We start from the raw sequence: 16,981 nt of genomic DNA on the forward strand, positions 1-16,981 counted from the left end.
GATAATACAATCTTGTTTTCCCCAGATACATGGCAAGCTGCCAATTAGGGAAGTACAAACATGCTGCAACGTGAAGGAAAATAAGTAGATACGTCTGTATGTATAACTACAAGTGAGAGTATTGTCTGGTGCAGCTGGAGTGAAAAACATTCCAAAAAAGCTAATTACAATTCCAGCCTTTATTATTATTATAAGCGGAAGCCTTTGTGAGCTAGAGTTACATTCTTCACTACATCTTATTACTTGTATTTAAGTTTTACTTTGTTTTTCTACTTCCCCAATTCAAAACCTTAAAAATAAAATTGTGTCGAAGACATTAAAACAAAAGAAAAAAAAAAATAACAAGGCAGTTTATCAAACCATAGAACAAAGAAAAGAATTCTCTTCATTCTTTCTGTTGTCTCTATGGAACAACCTTTTAGTCCTATGGAGAACAACTTCAATGTAGACATCAGGGTTACACTGAAATATCTACAGAAGAAAACCTATTAGTATTGATTGAAACATTTTTATAAACCTCATTTCCTCCTCCTTAAGGAAGGAAAGAGCAGCTTACTGGGGAAGCCAGTGGGCAACCCACGCTCCTGTTACAGATTCAGAGTGGTGTAAGATGAGAAACTCCTTCTGTTCATTCCCTGACTGCTGCACAGTGGGAAGATGTATTAAGCTTGCTTCCTCATATTCATTTCAATGTAAAACAAAGGAAATTGAGAACATTTCAGAAACTGCAATACAGTAACAAAGAAATCTAGGCAACTCTATATGGTTTATCATAGACATACGGCCATATAACAATCTTAAATCTTGCTGTATTAATCTGATCAGAATACTGATGATAATATAGAAAATTATCAAAACTGAAAATGTCTGTATGTTCTCTCTTTGTCTCCTTTCCATCTAGGTGTTGAAAATATCTTTGTCATATACATCACTAAATTTCTTGAGCTTACTAAAATAAAAATACAACCAGAATTATATTTTATTCATCCTTCTGTCTAGTTCAAAATGAGACACTTAGCATAACTAAATTTTTGAGGCTCTGTAAATCTCTTCATGACTGTGCTACATGCTCTCCTCAAGAAAAGCTTGGCATCTTCTTGTGCCACACTGCTCAACATAAGCTGCTTTCCTCTAATACATAGATCACTTTTGTACAGGAGCATTGCCATTTTTCATTTGCAAGAGCAACTATATGAAGTGATAGAGCTTTCAGAAATGGAAAAATGTGCCCTACTTTTAACTTAACAGAAAGTGGCATTTCATCTTCTAGCCTTGCCAGTGCACTTGTTAGTAATGTGATGTAATGTGTCATGTAGGTTGAAGAGAAGTTGTTTGCCTCAAGGATCAAGTGCCACTTCTCACCAGAAACGTAAAAAGATTCCACTTCATGTTTGACTTTAATTCACAAGTAGTGCTGCCTTTGAATATCAACTTTTTGTCAAGCTGGAAAATAGCGGTTCATGAAGTTGCACTTCAAAAGAAGTTGCACCATTTTTATGAAAACTCCTTTGGAAAATATTTCTAAGGATTAAAAGGACATTTTCCCTCAAAAACAGATATACTGACTCCAAAATAGCTCTTTCCCAATTCAGTAGTAAATCAACAGTTTAGACAGATCTCTTCATTCTTAACTTTCCCTGAAATTTAACATGGAACAGAACAAGTTTTGAACTGTAGAAGTTTTGTGGGGTGGAAAAAATGAGCTTTCTGCTTACCTGTGGTCATAAAAATATTTATCAGTTTCCCAGTTAAAAAATAGCCATGAATGGTATACAGTGATTCATTTCTGTATATGAAGAATTCATATAAGTTGGGAAACGAGCATTCAGAGGCCATGTGTATATTCAACATACAGAGCCATGTTACTTCCTCTCAATTTCATGCCGGCACAAAAATGTGGCCTCCCATTAAGTTATTAAGTGTTTAATCTAATGGATCAGAAGTAACTCAAAGTTGCTTTTAACAAAATTTTCAAACATAATGGATAATTAACAGACATGAACAATTTGTGGAAAAATCTTGCAAGATATTTTGTGTAGAATAATACCTAATGCATAATTTTTAGTAAAAAGCTGTTGGTCCATTATGAACATGTGCAAATACTTATGCCAACTTTTCAAATTAAAGATCCAGTAAAACCAATTAACAATAACAGAATAATGCCTAACAAGTCTTTCAGATTACACAGTTATCTATAATAATAAAGCCAGCACATCCCAATCCACACCCACCTCATATTTTATACGTAAAGAGAATTGCAATTGTTAAAGGGGTATGCAAATTTAGTCAGGAGAGAGAAAGAATTAATTTTGGGATATTTAATAGAGCTTTAGCAGGAGAGGAAAAGAAATGAGAGTCAGCTCTGTGTTTAAAACAATGCTGCTGCTACCAGAAGATTTTGCCCTCACAAAAGAAGTGACATGTGGAGCAAACTAGACAAGATAAAGAGCTAAAGTATTTGACAAAGGATACTCAATAACCTGTTCCTAAGTTTTTGAAGCCTTGATCATTACAGTTAAGAAGGCTCAAAGGAGGCTACTGTTGTTGAAAACTATCTTCAACAATTACAGAAAATATAGTATGCTGCCCTGTCCCAAGCCATGAAAATATGTTGTTTGGATGTCAGCTAGCTCAGTGGATTTCTCATGGTGGAAAACACAAAGCTTCTTCTGAATTAGGTAGAACAGCCTCGTCACCACTGATACCTTCACCTTCCAGTTTAGATCTCTTGTAAGAAAGACAAGTACACACTTGAAATAATCTTTCATAATCTTTACTTTCTGTGAAGACTCATCTATTTGAGGTGTGAAATGAACATACTATTCCAAATAAGTACAGATCCCATATGGACATTTTGACCTATCTTAAAATTTAAGACAGTTTCCATAAAAGAAATTCCTCACTGTCAATTGTGTAATGGATTTGCTTCCATTGATCTCTGACACTAGCAAATACCTCAGAAGATTAAGGAATACTGGTTATTAGAATGCTATATAAATATATATATACACATACATATATATATATATATATATATTGCCCAACAAAACATATAGCTATTTCTTCACAAAGACAAAAACATTTCAAATTGGAAAAATTACCATGTTTGAAAAGAGAACTATACAAACACTCAAATACATATTCTTCTGCAGCATGCAAGTCAATGACATGGCAGCGTGCTTGGACGTGGTAGGTGAAGATTAAAAAGTTACTTCTGGGCACAAATATAATTTGTGGCATGTCACATCAACATTAGACATCTCTAGAGTGAAATATAAAAAATAATATGCTCCCTACTTCTTACATAAGTCAGATCATTCTTGAAATTTAGATTGTCAATAGGTATAGATTTCCTTTTATGGCACTGAATAGTTTCTATATAGTTTTAAGGAAAGTGCTATAAAGCATCATTGAAATCAAATAAGAACAGAAACACAGGGCTGGATTCAGTTAGCTAAGAAATCCAGATATATGTTTTGTACAGAAGGCTGCAAATGCTAAGAGCCAGAGTGCTCTTCTACAATGCTACATCTCAGTAGGTCCTGTGATGTGCAGTGTTTTCACTAGAAACAGATTTAAAAGATGGGTGGTTTGTTTTTTTTGTTTGTTTGTTTTTTGTTTTTTTAGTTAATCAAGTTATAAATGAACTGTTAAGACCTCATCAGTGAGCCAACATGTCATTACAGTAGGCTACAGTACCTGCAGCACTGGTAATGTTTGCCAGGGCATGAGCTGTTATGTCACCATTATCAGAGCAACTCGTGGAGGAGGAACAGGGCCAGAGTCCAAACTCTTTCAGCCAACTATGATTCACTGTAGGTCTGCAGTACATTTTTGGTTTGTTTATTTTGGTAGAGTTTTTTGGTTTGGGGTTGGTTTTTTTGTTTTTTGGTTGTTTTTTTTTTGTTTGCTGACTCTAACCTTCCTGCAGGTGAAATGCAGATTACCATTCTGGAAGCAAAAAAAGGTGAACAAAAATCACTGAAAAAAGTATTTCAGGTTCTAACTTAAAGACATGTTTCATGAGCATGGTGATGTCTACATATGCTAAATTAATTAGCAGTTAAAAGCATTCAATGCAACACTGCCTAGAAGCAGGACACACAGCATACAACAAAATACTGCTTGACATACTGATTTACTAAATGAAACTCATGAAACAGGTTCGGCTGTATCAGCTCCTGGTGCTGTGCTAACCATACTCAAGGAAAACACAGAGCTTAGAAAAAAGTGTGAAGTTTGAAGTTTTCTTATTTAATAAAACTCACATCCTGCATCATAAATGAAGATGTCTACTACACCAGCATCAAGTATAGAAGCTAATGAAGGATGAACACTTGCAAGAAAGCAAACCAAACAAACAAAAAAAAACCAACACAAAACCAAAACTAACTATTTCCTGAAGAGAATAGAACTTTCTGTAAGAAAGAAATAAAGCAGTAGAAAAGGCAAGTATTCCTGATCTTTATTTTGTCTCCTTAGATGCCTTGGTGTTAAAGAAAACAAAAACAAAACAAATCACTTATTAGCTGGTCATATTGTATTTGGTTTACCAATGTGAAATAACATTTCTGGAAAGGAGCATGGTAGTTATAAAAACTTAAAAGTCTTATCTTCTTAGAGAAGATTAAATCTAACAAAAGCCCAGTTTCATCGTTGCACATTCCCATCTTGTGGCTTTTCCAAAAATAGTTTTTTGATCATATCATCAAAAACGTTGCTTTCATGAGTTGGGGCTCAAATAGTTAAACCAAGAAATAATAATTTGAGAACGTATTCCCTTAATCACCTGATGCCTAAGGAAAAAATGCATCTTACTATTCTTTATCATTCCTTCCTCTGATTGACAGCAATGCAGACCATTTTGAATCTCAAACAGTTAAAACACAATTCAGAAGAAAATTTGCTTCTAATCTGTATGTTAAGCAGAAGTCTCCACTTCCAAATCAGCATTTGGAGTATGCTTGAATGAGAAGTACTGGTTTTGTTTGTCTATTTCATTTACCATTTTTTTCCACCCTCTCTCGACCTCTTAGCCAGTGCTACGTCTTCCAGGGTAGAGAGCACAGCAAGAACTCCTGGGGCATTGCCCTTCCTAATAGTTCCCTTCTAGTATGTAAGGCAGAGGGAAAGGTTTCAGAAGAGTGGAAGAGCCAAGAACTGACCAACAGTAGTGATGATAAAAATAAAATCATTTACGTGAGTCCACCTGTATGCATCTACTTTCACAGTAGTTCTACAGCATTCTCGTCTATATAAATATTATTTTATTTAAAAGGAGGATTCATGAGAAAGAAACAAGTGGGGCTACCCAGTTTCTGCAAACTAAAAAATTTAGTGAAACAGTTCCCATCCTAATAAGGAGATACTTAAGAATAAACCATAGAAGTGCTTAAAAATGGTCTGGGATGCGATTAGAAACTAAGATTCTGGGTTGAGCGTGAATGTATTTTCCTTTGCTTTTATTCTAGTTGCTTTTTTTCATTTCTTTGTTTTTTAAATAGAGATTTTGCCACCATATATACCACCACCAGGTCAAATAAAATTATCTTACCCTTCAGTAAATAAGACAAAGGAAAATACTTAAAAAGGCTGGAGAAGGAACACATCAGGTCAGATCACACACATAAAGAATATACGCCAAGTTCTTTAAAATCTTAAATGACAAAAAGAAATATTGTGTTCAAAGTTGTGATATAATCAGAATACTTACAGCTATTTTAAACCCTTCTACTTTAACCAAGTGGGCTTCGGGTAATATCCTATTTTAAAAAAGAGCTGCCTTCATCCTTTTAGGAAAAGAGTACTATAGCATCAGATTGTATTTACAGCATCATATACAATAAACAGGAAATCTATAGAGCAGCCTGGAAACTGCCAGTTCTCTGGAGAGTTTCACTTGGAAACCACATATCTATGAGTTTAAGATAACAGAATTCTACTACCAATATCCGGTCCTGTTACAATTGTATTTTTTCATATCATCTCTTACAGCAGGCCTATACCATGAACTTATTTTTACACTACCCTACAATCTAGTATATTTGTTAATATCTATGAAATAGACACTTGATCAGTCTGCATATATTTGTGCCCTAAGCAGCAGTGCTTTGTCACTGAACTGTGCTATCATCTTAAGATTCAAATATTTGAACAGACAGTGGTACATCACCTTTCATTCTAAAAGAATCATCCTGCACATCAAAGTTCCCTCCTTAGGCATGCAAAAGCCATATCCAAAGCTGAATGCAAGTACTGCGCTCAATGTAAAAATGTTCTTCGTGATGTACAATTGAAGATACGCAAGTTACTTACTAGAAAGGTTTCTATATTATTTTCTCTGTAATTATAGAAACTTTAAGCTTGTGTCAATTACGTGCAGCATGAAAACATCTTATTTTTGAAGGTCCAAAAATTACATAAATTTGCACTATTTTCTTCAAAGTTTTTCTTGGCAATATAATTTTCCTTGTTGTAAAGAAGTCTCTTGTCTACAAAAAAAAAGATAATAATAATCCCTCAGGATCTGGAACTGCACTAAGTGTTACAGCTCTGGAAAACAAGCAAACAAACAAGCAAACAAACAAATGAAAAAATACCAGAGTGAAACAAACCCCAGAGGTTAACATAGCAGTTTATAATTGTACCTTAAGTATACAAGCGTACTCTGAAAATGAATTCAATCACTGCTTTTTGTTTTGTTTTTTCCTTATGATATTAGTCATTTGAGACATTCACATGTACTAAGAAGCCAAGTACTTGAGTCAAGTAGTACCACAAACCCTAAGCAGTCTCATGAAAAGCTGTAAGTCTAACTGGATATAGGCATGTGTGATTCAGGATGACAGAACTCATCACTCAGCATTTAACAGGACGGAAATGTATTTTGACAATATCAGAAGTCCAGTTGCAAACTACGGAATTATATGTTTTCAAAGTCAAATGGAAAAAGTGTATACTTAAAATTCAGAATTTCCACTCAGATTTTAATTTAATTTTTTAATTTAATTTAATCAGTCTCTAAACAGAGTATCTGCAGTAAATATTTTAAATTGACGAAGCAGAGGAAGCAGCCATGTAAATATTTCAACTTATTTTTGGATATAGTCTGTTGTTTTCAATAGTATTAACTACAGTCAGTGGAAAAAAATAAACAAAATTATAGGATCCAGTGTTAGGGTATCCTCTTTGAATTTACTGAATTCCTTCCAAAATGTCTTATGGAAGGAGTATTTAGTATTCATTGCCATGCTCCTGTACAGCAATGGCTGGTTTATCTTATAAAATGTACAGAAAAGGAAAAACATTAGCTCTACAAACAGGCTTATTTGGGTCTACCTCGTCATTTTTAGTGTATGAGCTGTTGGGCTCATATACAGAGCCTAAGATACATACTACAGAGAGAAAAAATAATCCCAGTAGTTAAGCTGAAGTAGGAATTCACTTACTAGAGAGTCTAAAAAAAAGTCAGTGAAATAAATTGCCTCTTCTTCCCTTTTCAAGGTCAGCCTTAAGATGCCATGCAGACTGTATTACACAATTGTATCACGTTGTGGACATGAGGAACAATTAACCCTTAATTCAACAAGCTCAGACTAAAGGGATAGCATAAACACGGTGTTAAGATGGACTTCCCACTGCCCCTGAATATTGCCATTTACTTATCACTGCTCCTCTTGGAAAACACATTCCCCTCTTCCCCACTAAGCAACCCCAAAATCAAAGCCAGTCATAAGCATGGCAGGCAAAGCTATGTGCAGCTGCCAAAATGACCTTAACAGTTCAGTGAGATAACAGAGAGGAACTGGAAGGGGAATGGGAAGAGGGAAGGGTCTCAAACCACTTTCTGAAAAGGTGTATCTGAAGAGAAATACGGTCTTTAAAAAATTTAAATAATAATAATAATAATAATTTAAAATTAACTTTTCCTTATGTTTCCTTTCTTTCCTTATCTTCCTAAAATACATATATACAATTTGTTCCCGGAAATGTCTGAAATGCCTTCTGGTAGCTTTTAAATAAACATGAAAACTTCCTTCAAAGAGCTGCAAATAATGACAGAGGGAAGCATTTCTGGACTATTGTACAAATGTATTCAAAGGTCAGGAATCACTCTCAATAATTAAAATGCATTATTGTGCTTTTTGCACCTCTGGTTTGCTATCACATTACTAAATTAGGCTTAGGCATAGCTCTCGGACTTCCACAGTGATCTTTCCCTCTAATACTAACAGACCTCAGCTGCCTTTCTCAGCTAGGAGCTAATGCTTCTGGATCCATGTTACCATTTCTGTTTCATTTGTCAGCAAAGCCTTATTTACTCGCTTCCTGTTATTAATTATGGGAAATGGGATCTCTTCAAGCTGTAGGAGAGGCTCTTTTAACTGCTGTCTAGACTTTTCAAGACAAAATATTGATGAGCCCTTTAATGTCTGTGCAGAGACACAAGCTGAGCAAAAAAAAAAAACAACGTTGCCTCTAACAGCTTAAGACTCCTTATCACACATTCACACAAAAAATCCTTTAAATCACTTGGGCTCACATTCTCATTGTTAGTCACTGAAGTAAGGTTTTCTTTCATAGTCGGATACTTGCTTCATCTGTCACACTGATTAATTAACAGCTCACAGTATGAGTCCTGAGCTTAAATAGCCTACTGGAATGAGGAGAGATCAACATTTATATTCCGTAAAAATCTCAGGAGGAAAAAAACCCTAAATATCAAGGAACTTGTCTTCCAATAATAAAAAGAAAAAAAAAAAAATCAACAAATTTCTTGTTTGGTTATGTTACACACCGTGATGAAGGTTCACGGGCTATGAAGGAAAACTCCAGTGGAAGATTGGGACAAAAGTTAGAGAAAAATTATTTTTAAAAATGCTGCTGGTTGGAAAGAACCTGGTCTTGAACAGCACTGAAATCATTTCTTCAGTACAAAAGAAAGCCAGTTTATCAGCACAGTGAACAAGCCTGTAAGCATGGTAACGCTGCCTGTACATACATAGGGAGAAGGCACGCAATTTGGCAAAAAGAAAATTGTCCAGATCTTTAAACCTATGGCTGTATTAAGCTGAAACATTTGTAGTTTCTCCCCTCACGCACACCTTCCTCAAACCGTTATGGTCTGGCAATTATTTCAAGAGTTTAACTTTCAACAACTACAAGCTGTCCCCCTTTTCTAAGCCCCTCCAGTACTGCTGAGTGGACAAAAAATTACAGATGCAAGAAAAGCTGACAAATGACTGCGAGGCCCCTCCTCTCCAGTGCCTCGACAGCCGAAGCTCCTGCCAAAACATGCCTGAAAGCCAGCGAGGAGACAAAGACACAAAGATTCCATTTTCTTGGGTAAAGGAGTTTTCACCTAGAACTACCAGAGAGAAGAATATGAATAGACGCACATTGGCACACGTATCATTCCAAAAACAGTGCAGGAATGTGTGTTTCAAGAAAAAAATGAACTAGAATTCATTATTCAGTAAGCTGAAATTCTGTTTATTAAACTGCAGAATGCCACGAGGGAGGGAGAGGGGAAGCTTCCATAAAGCTGAAAAATCATTTTCAGTTGTGGAGGACTTTCAGTTTAATGAGATNCTTTTTTAAACTGCAGAATGCCACGAGGGAGGGAGAGGGGAAGCTTCCATAAAGCTGAAAAATCATTTTCAGTTGTGGAGGACTTTCAGTTTAATGAGATCCAAGCTAAGACGTCACTGCGGTTCCTCTAAATCATCTCTTGATAAAGTTGTAGTACACATGCAACCGAAATAAAGTAAACGCAGCTTTTTTAGCTCAAATCTGTTTGGATGTGTTTACTATTAAAAGATTCTTCTCCCCAGGGTGTCATTAATAAAGTTGCAATGAGTTTAAAACCCTGGCACCTAAGCACTTCCAAGTTTGCAAGCTTTTAATCATAACTTTACTACTTCTGGCTCGTTCTGCTATCGTGACTGGCACTCATCACTGAGCTGGAACTGCTTCTGTGAGCAGAGATCAGCAGCAATGGGAACAGAGACAAGCTGAGCAGAGAGAAAACGAAAGAACGTGACTCCTCTCTGAAACGAGTCAGGAAGTTGGGAAAGAGTGCAACTGAGGGTGGGAAAACTTCAAGTAGAACCACTCAACTTTCTCATTAATTTAAAAATGAAAAGGATGTTTATAGTAATTGCATGTAAGATTAAATCTATCAATTATTTCAAGTGTGGTCCCAATCCATTAAGATTCAGCGGCAAAACCAGCTCCTATTAAAGATAATATGAACTCCCACCAGACTGGTAATTTGCACAGTGGAGGTGTAAAATGGAGGCTTCATCACTAGTAAGTTTTACAGAATGCACACAGATCTGATAATTACTGTTCATCAACATGTAGCATGCCTACAAATCTCTGCTTAAAGCAGCCCTTCTTTTATGTGAGGTTTCTTCTACATAGATGGTATCAGAGGCACCCAGATTGAACTAAGGTCTTCCATCAGAAACGTTTATGCAGTATAAATAAAAACCAAACCATTACATAACGCAAAGTCTAAGACTGTGATTAATGCCTTGCATTGACAGGTTTACCAGAATACAACTGCTGCAACTCCTTTACCAGATGTGCTATGCAGCTGTGCTGCCCCCAGCCACAGGTCAATCCTGCTCCTGCATCCAGGTCATTGCAGAAAGCCCTGTAGGCAGCAAGTCCAACTCTCTTCCCTCTGCTTACCCTCACTTCCCCTTCCTTCAAGCAGTGCTGCTTCTTCTGATCACCCAGGCCACAGAGATGTGGCACAGTTGTCACTTAGTACGAATGCTGCCCCACAGACCTTGCTGTTCCCTTCTGTCCACTCCTAAAGACTGTTCTGCTGATAGGCTTTATGAAAGAAAGGGCTGATAATCATCACACTACCTAATCAAATCAACCGAAGGTATCAATGCTGATCATTATAGTCATACATGGTTTCAAGTAAATCAGGAGTAATAAGAGAAAGCGAAGATTATTAGCCCTTTTCTCCTTATTCCAGCTGAAGTGAATAGTGAACACAAGAGTACTTTGAGCATTACATATTCTATTATAAATTTTCTACTTATTTTTTTTTATTAAACTCCTTCACATTCCTTTGCTGATTCCAGTATCTTTCCACTTGCTAAGTCCAGGCTTTTATTATTATTTTTAAGTCTCCCTAGCTAGACAACATCTACATGCTTTTGTTCTTTCTTCACCGTATACCATCCAGCCATCACTGATCTCTTCATCCCACGTTCCTACAAAATTTACTCATCTGCTCAGACAAAATGCCAGCATCTCTACCCTCTATCTCTTAGGTCTCCATCCTCCACCAGATCCAGTACCTTTCTGCTTCTCATCCATGTTATCCAATTTTCCCTGACAAGAAATCCACTCTTGTGGCTAGCAGCATTTATTTCCATGCTTGCCTCCTCAAACAGGTACCTTCCTCTTCATCTCAAGAGAAGAGGCTTAGAAATAGCTATCATGACCCCTAGCATCCTACTAGATCCACTCAAATCTCCAGCAAAGCCTGCAAATTTGAACCTGGTATAAGTCAGGGAGCTGGCAGACTGAAACCAGTGCCCAGCAGGCTGCCTTGATCCTTTCCCATATCCATACATCAGATACCAGCTACTACAAGTGTTTGGGTAGGGGTAGTTACTGTATTTTGTGTTTGCATAGTTTCTAGTACAAAGGGATTCTAATGTTGATACACTGCAGAGATGTGAAAGCCTTTAGTGACTCTGTGTCTAGGCAATAGGTGACAAAGGGTTTCAGAAAGGAGACTGTCCTTTAGTGGCTTTTGTACAATGTACAATATACCTCCAACATAAAATTTATTATCATAATGGGCATTCTGTAATTAAAGCACACCCTGAGAAATGAAGTAGCTTTTTTTTTTTTGTTGTTTCTTCCACCCCCATGTTCCACAAATGTCAGATTTTTAAACTCTCCAAATAGTTTTCAACTTTGCGTGTTTCTGAACTGATTTTAACATAGATGATATAGCTACACTCAAGATGGACTTGAAATTCTCAGAACATCTTCCATGCAACTTCATGAAGGTTTAATACTACAAACAACTCTTCATCAGCATATGAGTTCAATTAAAGTATTTTCAGACTATAAACTCTTCAAAAATGGGATTCTTAGATCATTGAGAAGTATAGATTTGGAAATATTTCCTTTTCAATTTAATACATGATACTTCATACATGACTCATTTACATGAGTCCAATTTAATAAGCAAGCGGCTGTAACAAAACCTTGAATATTTGTTCCTTAAACTTTGCATTTTGAAAACATGCCAAATGCCAAGAAATGGAAGGCTTTGAGAATCCCATCATCCAATTCACAGCACTTGAAGGACAGGGGAAAATTAATTGCATTGCAGAGTGAGGATGTAACAAAACTTAGAGCTATTGAAAAATAAGTTTTTTGAAGGTTTCATCACGCTTGGCGCTTAGTACCAAAAAAGGTCAGACTATTTCCTAAACCTGTTTTTCTGAGTATTTAAGTAGGATTTACTTATGTAAGATAGGAAATGAAACATAAGCTCTGTTATGGAAGAAGAGCTATGAACACAGGTTTATTATTTGAGTTTTCAAAGAATTCTTATTAACACCTGCAGCACTGAAAAACAGCCTACGCCTCATTTTGTTTGTTTTTGTCTTTGTGAATAGTCTCACAACAACAGCATGAAGCAAAATATCACAGAGCTACTTATTTGTGATATTAAAATCATTAAAAGTATAGGGTCCGCAGAAATATTTTTCAGTTGAATATTCTGAATAATCTCTTTCCATTCAGAGCAAAAACACGTAGCACAACATACTTCATTTCTCAAAAAAAAACCCAACAAAATAATTCGTATAATAATCTCTACAGCAGAGCTTGGTATTTTTCCTTGGGTAATGTAAAGAACAACTATCAGCCAATCTATTGAGAGTATTCTGAGCTATCACTCTAAATCTTTCCTTTCTCTGTTTTCTAGATAAATCATCAGTGATCTACAGACAAGCAAACGAAGTGAGCTGAGGGCAATTTAACTACCGCCTTCTGTGTCAGTTCCCCAGAAGTCAATGAGGCATACTGTCGGGTCTCCAAGGTACATCCCAGAGATTATTCAGTCATGTTGTACAATTAGCAAATGATTAGAACAAGCTGTTTTCCTCAATTATATTAAGATACTTGCAGCAGTGAGAGCTATTACACTTTATGGTAGACTATACCTTCCAGAATGATGTGCACTAGCACTTTGTAATGATTTGTCAACTCAGTCAATTGACCAGGCAGCACAGTGGTCTCAGGTACAAAGAAGAGACTGTTATGAAACTCCACCCATTGCACTTGAGTAAACCCAGTAATAACATCTGAGCTACTAAATTCACAGAAGTATTTAAACACTGGTTTTCATCATGGGCATTTTAGGTATTTCAAGACACACCCCTAAGCTTTTTGCAAAAAGAAATCAAAATAGTGCAGAGTCTGTATTAGTCAGATGGTTTCAAGTGTTTAAACTTAAAATGATGTCTTCTAGTATGCCACATGAAAATCTCAATTATAGAAATGATTATTCCAGGTATTACATGCTATTTTATGTCCCCAGCAGGATGTTTTTCATCTCGTCAGGAGTTTCCAAGGCTGTTTAGTGTTTCTATATATGCAAAACACACTTAAGGGCCCCCAAAAGATCTGCTAATTAAAAAAGCCTAGTAAAGCAGTCAGACAGACTGGAACTCAAGCATTATAGGTAAGAGGGAAGAAATGAAGGCTTAGAAGCTATAATTTCTCTTTCTGTGGTAGCAGCAAAAGCAGCTGTTATGGACTGAGCAAATTAAAGATGCGGCTGACAAAGCCAACAGTCTGGAAACAAGACGTTGCAAAAACATAACAGCAAGTCACATGCACCCCACTTTTAAAAGCCAAAAGTGCTGACCACTTCTTTTTCTCCCTCCCTCCCTGTTATCCTCGTCAGTCACAAATATCCTCCAGTTGGTATCCTTCCAACCCCTGCTCAACAGCTCTAATTTTCCACCCCCGTCTTGGGGAGTTAATAATTCCTGAGCCTTTGGACAAGTGCTCCATCATAGTGGGAGTTGTCAGCAAACAAGAAAAGACACTTCTAAGGGAAGAACAGGTGAAATAACAAGAGATACTGTCGTTCTGTGCATTTATTTTTGCATGAGTTGTTCATCAAAAATGGAAAGAATTCTTCTAGTGCTTTACAGTATTTATCATTGTTACAGGGCAGTTTCATCTGCTCAGTAAAATCAGTGTCTAGAAATAGAAAGTTCTCAAATTCATAATCAGAAAAATTACTTCCACTTTCTAGTCTGTTTACCCTCATTCTTTTTAAAAATCAGTTATAACTGATTGTGCTTTGAACTAATGTGGATCTACACTGTGGTGCTGTGAACCAAAATTTACTCTCCATTTATATTAGCATAAATCTGTGTACTATTTCAGAGCTCAGATTTTAGATAATGAATGAATAACCTGTGATCTATTTCCTCTATTTCTGTTTGGACTCAAAGTAAACTCATCGATTCTGATTTGCGGTTGATACATTTAAGTGCTGCCATTTCAACACTTGTCTAACAACATACTTCATTTTGCTGAATTGAAGCATTGCACTGGATTTGAGGCATACTGACAACTTATGCAAGCAAATTAGATGCCCCATTTCTTATTAGAAATGAGACAAATTTAACCTTCCAAGGTGGCATGGGGCCTTCTCCTGATGTCTTCTAATGAAAACAAATAGATTGTCATTTAGCATTTCCATACAAGTGAAAAAATATGAGAAAATAGCAAAACAATTCTGAAGGTTAAACATCATATTCAGTACATTTTTGTTTTTGTTCCCTCCCTATTGCAAGAGTGAGTATCAGATGAGGTACTTTGCATCGCCTCCCACACCATTTCCCTGCTTCATAAGCAGAAACCAGCTGTTAGTTTTTTCAAGTCTCGTGGTTAGTTGACATTTACCATTCGTTGATACTTCTCATCCTATCACAGCAAGGGAAAGAGCAAAAAATTTACTTTCAAGAGTGAAGATTAAATCTTTTCTAATGCTCCTGCAGTGGAGGGGCCTGCCACCAAGGTTTTGTTGAGTAAGGAGGAACAAAAAGATGAAGAACTGCACTGAAGCAGACAATTGGTTTTACAGTCAGTCTGCTGGACAACACTTAATTGCAACTCCTGATCAGCAGTACTGATATAACTTCCTTCTCAGCCCCAGTCACTGAGGAATGTAGTGTAGAACACCGATTACACTTCTGACTTGATAAACTTGGAAGTATTATATAGCAACTGCAATAAAAAACTAAAACTCCACTGTATATACCCATGATTCAGCAACTGATGTTAAAGGCAGCAGAAATGAAGAAAAGCTCACAAAAATGAGGAACACCTCACAGAAAACACAGCATTTCCAGAGCAAGGAAATCATTAAACCCAGCTAAAACCTATGCTGAAAAGGTATCACATCCTGCAAGCAACTGCACTGCAGCCTTTATGTCCAACTTAATTGTAAAACAGACACAGATACTGATCTAAGTTTTGCATTTCTGAAATTTGTCACAAAAAACAACAACAAAAAAACAGTTATGAATTTTAAATACATGAAGTTCATATACCAACATGCAGATACAATACAGCGGTGTCACAACTGCTATTTCAATAACAGCACGCATCCTCAAATCATTGTCAGGAAAATAGGTATTTTGAATTCACACTGAAAACACAGAGTTGGCTCTTATTAAAGGCAAGTTCATACACAAAAGAACCAGGAAATCAGAGAGCATCTATAATGAAGAAAATCAGGAATTTGAAACAAGTGACCTGTAGCCATTAACAGCCCACTAAAACCTTCAGTGGGAAATTAACCTCAGAAGTTAGTCAGCCAGCAATACTGTGTTTATTTAATGGTCTTTTACAGAGCAGAAATCCAGAGTATGTAGCCTTTTATCTGGTGATATTTACTAACGGAGCTTTAAAGAGGTAATATTAACAGGACTGCTGTAGATATGAGAAGGAACTCGGAACGTGCAATTATTGGATGGCTCCGAACTTTATCTGATCTGCTTCGGAGCCACAGAAGAAAACCATCCCAGACAGCTCAGTACAGAGAGTGTCAGAAAATAACATGCAGGATTTTTTCTAGGGCTAGGTCAGGACATTTGAAAACATGCATGACTAAGTATGATTTCTTTCCTTACATCAAAGCTCTCAGGGTTGAACGTCATGTAGTTAGTTATGAAGCTTATACTGGCTCAACATCTGCAGAACTCAGCAGTGCAGCTGTTCACTGCACATGTTAAACAAGCAAAACTAAAAGCTACAGAAACCAGCCAAACTAAAATTAGGGACCTGAAATGAGGAATTTCATATAGGCAACTGGAATAGAATGGGAAAACAACCTTTTCTCCAAGTCAGCAAGCTGAAAGCATTAAGAGAAAAGCATTTAGCCTCAAACCACACACAAGAGGTCTTGGAACATTACTTCCTTTTATTGTGTATTGCACTTAAGGGGCACTAAATTTGTCTAAACAGTATCCAAATCACTCTTTCAACTCCAGCCAACAAACATCTGAATGCCACAACAGCCTTTCAAGAGAAAGTTTCAGCGCTGTGAGGTGTTTAAAGGAAAACTGAAATGTTTCAAAGAGATCAAATATCCACTGGTGCTGCCTCCTTGCTCCCAACTTCTCGCTCCCTCAAATTAAAAATGGAAAGCATCATTTCTGGAAGGTAGGCAGAACCTATTTTTAAAAATAAAGGAACTAAAGAAAAGAAAAGCCCCAAACTTTTACTACTGTGGAAACCAATCTGGATTGACAGCTATATCTGTTTCTTTTTTGCAATGTGGTAATTCAGAAACGCACAATATTTCAGTAATAAATACCGAGTCAAAAAGCATTAATTACTAAAAATGAAGTACATCTTATAGGTACTTGTTTCCTCAGTGATGTAAGTAAGCTTTAAAAGAAATCCA

The 16,981-nt window shown here is 36.5% G+C and overlaps 1 long non-coding RNA gene across 1 annotated transcript in view; it reads left to right on the forward strand.

Moving 5' to 3' along the window:
• LOC107317182 overlaps nucleotides 1–16,981 on the forward strand; it is a 61,135-nt gene that overhangs the window by 17,457 nt on the left and 26,697 nt on the right. The window contains exon 2 of the long non-coding RNA XR_001556766.2: nucleotides 12,977–13,090. This is a non-coding gene — a long non-coding RNA (uncharacterized LOC107317182). The remainder of the gene's footprint in view (nucleotides 1–12,976; nucleotides 13,091–16,981) is intronic.

This window comes from Coturnix japonica, chromosome 8 (genome assembly GCF_001577835.2).
Source record: "Coturnix japonica isolate 7356 chromosome 8, Coturnix japonica 2.1, whole genome shotgun sequence".
NCBI lineage: Eukaryota > Metazoa > Chordata > Aves > Galliformes > Phasianidae > Coturnix > Coturnix japonica.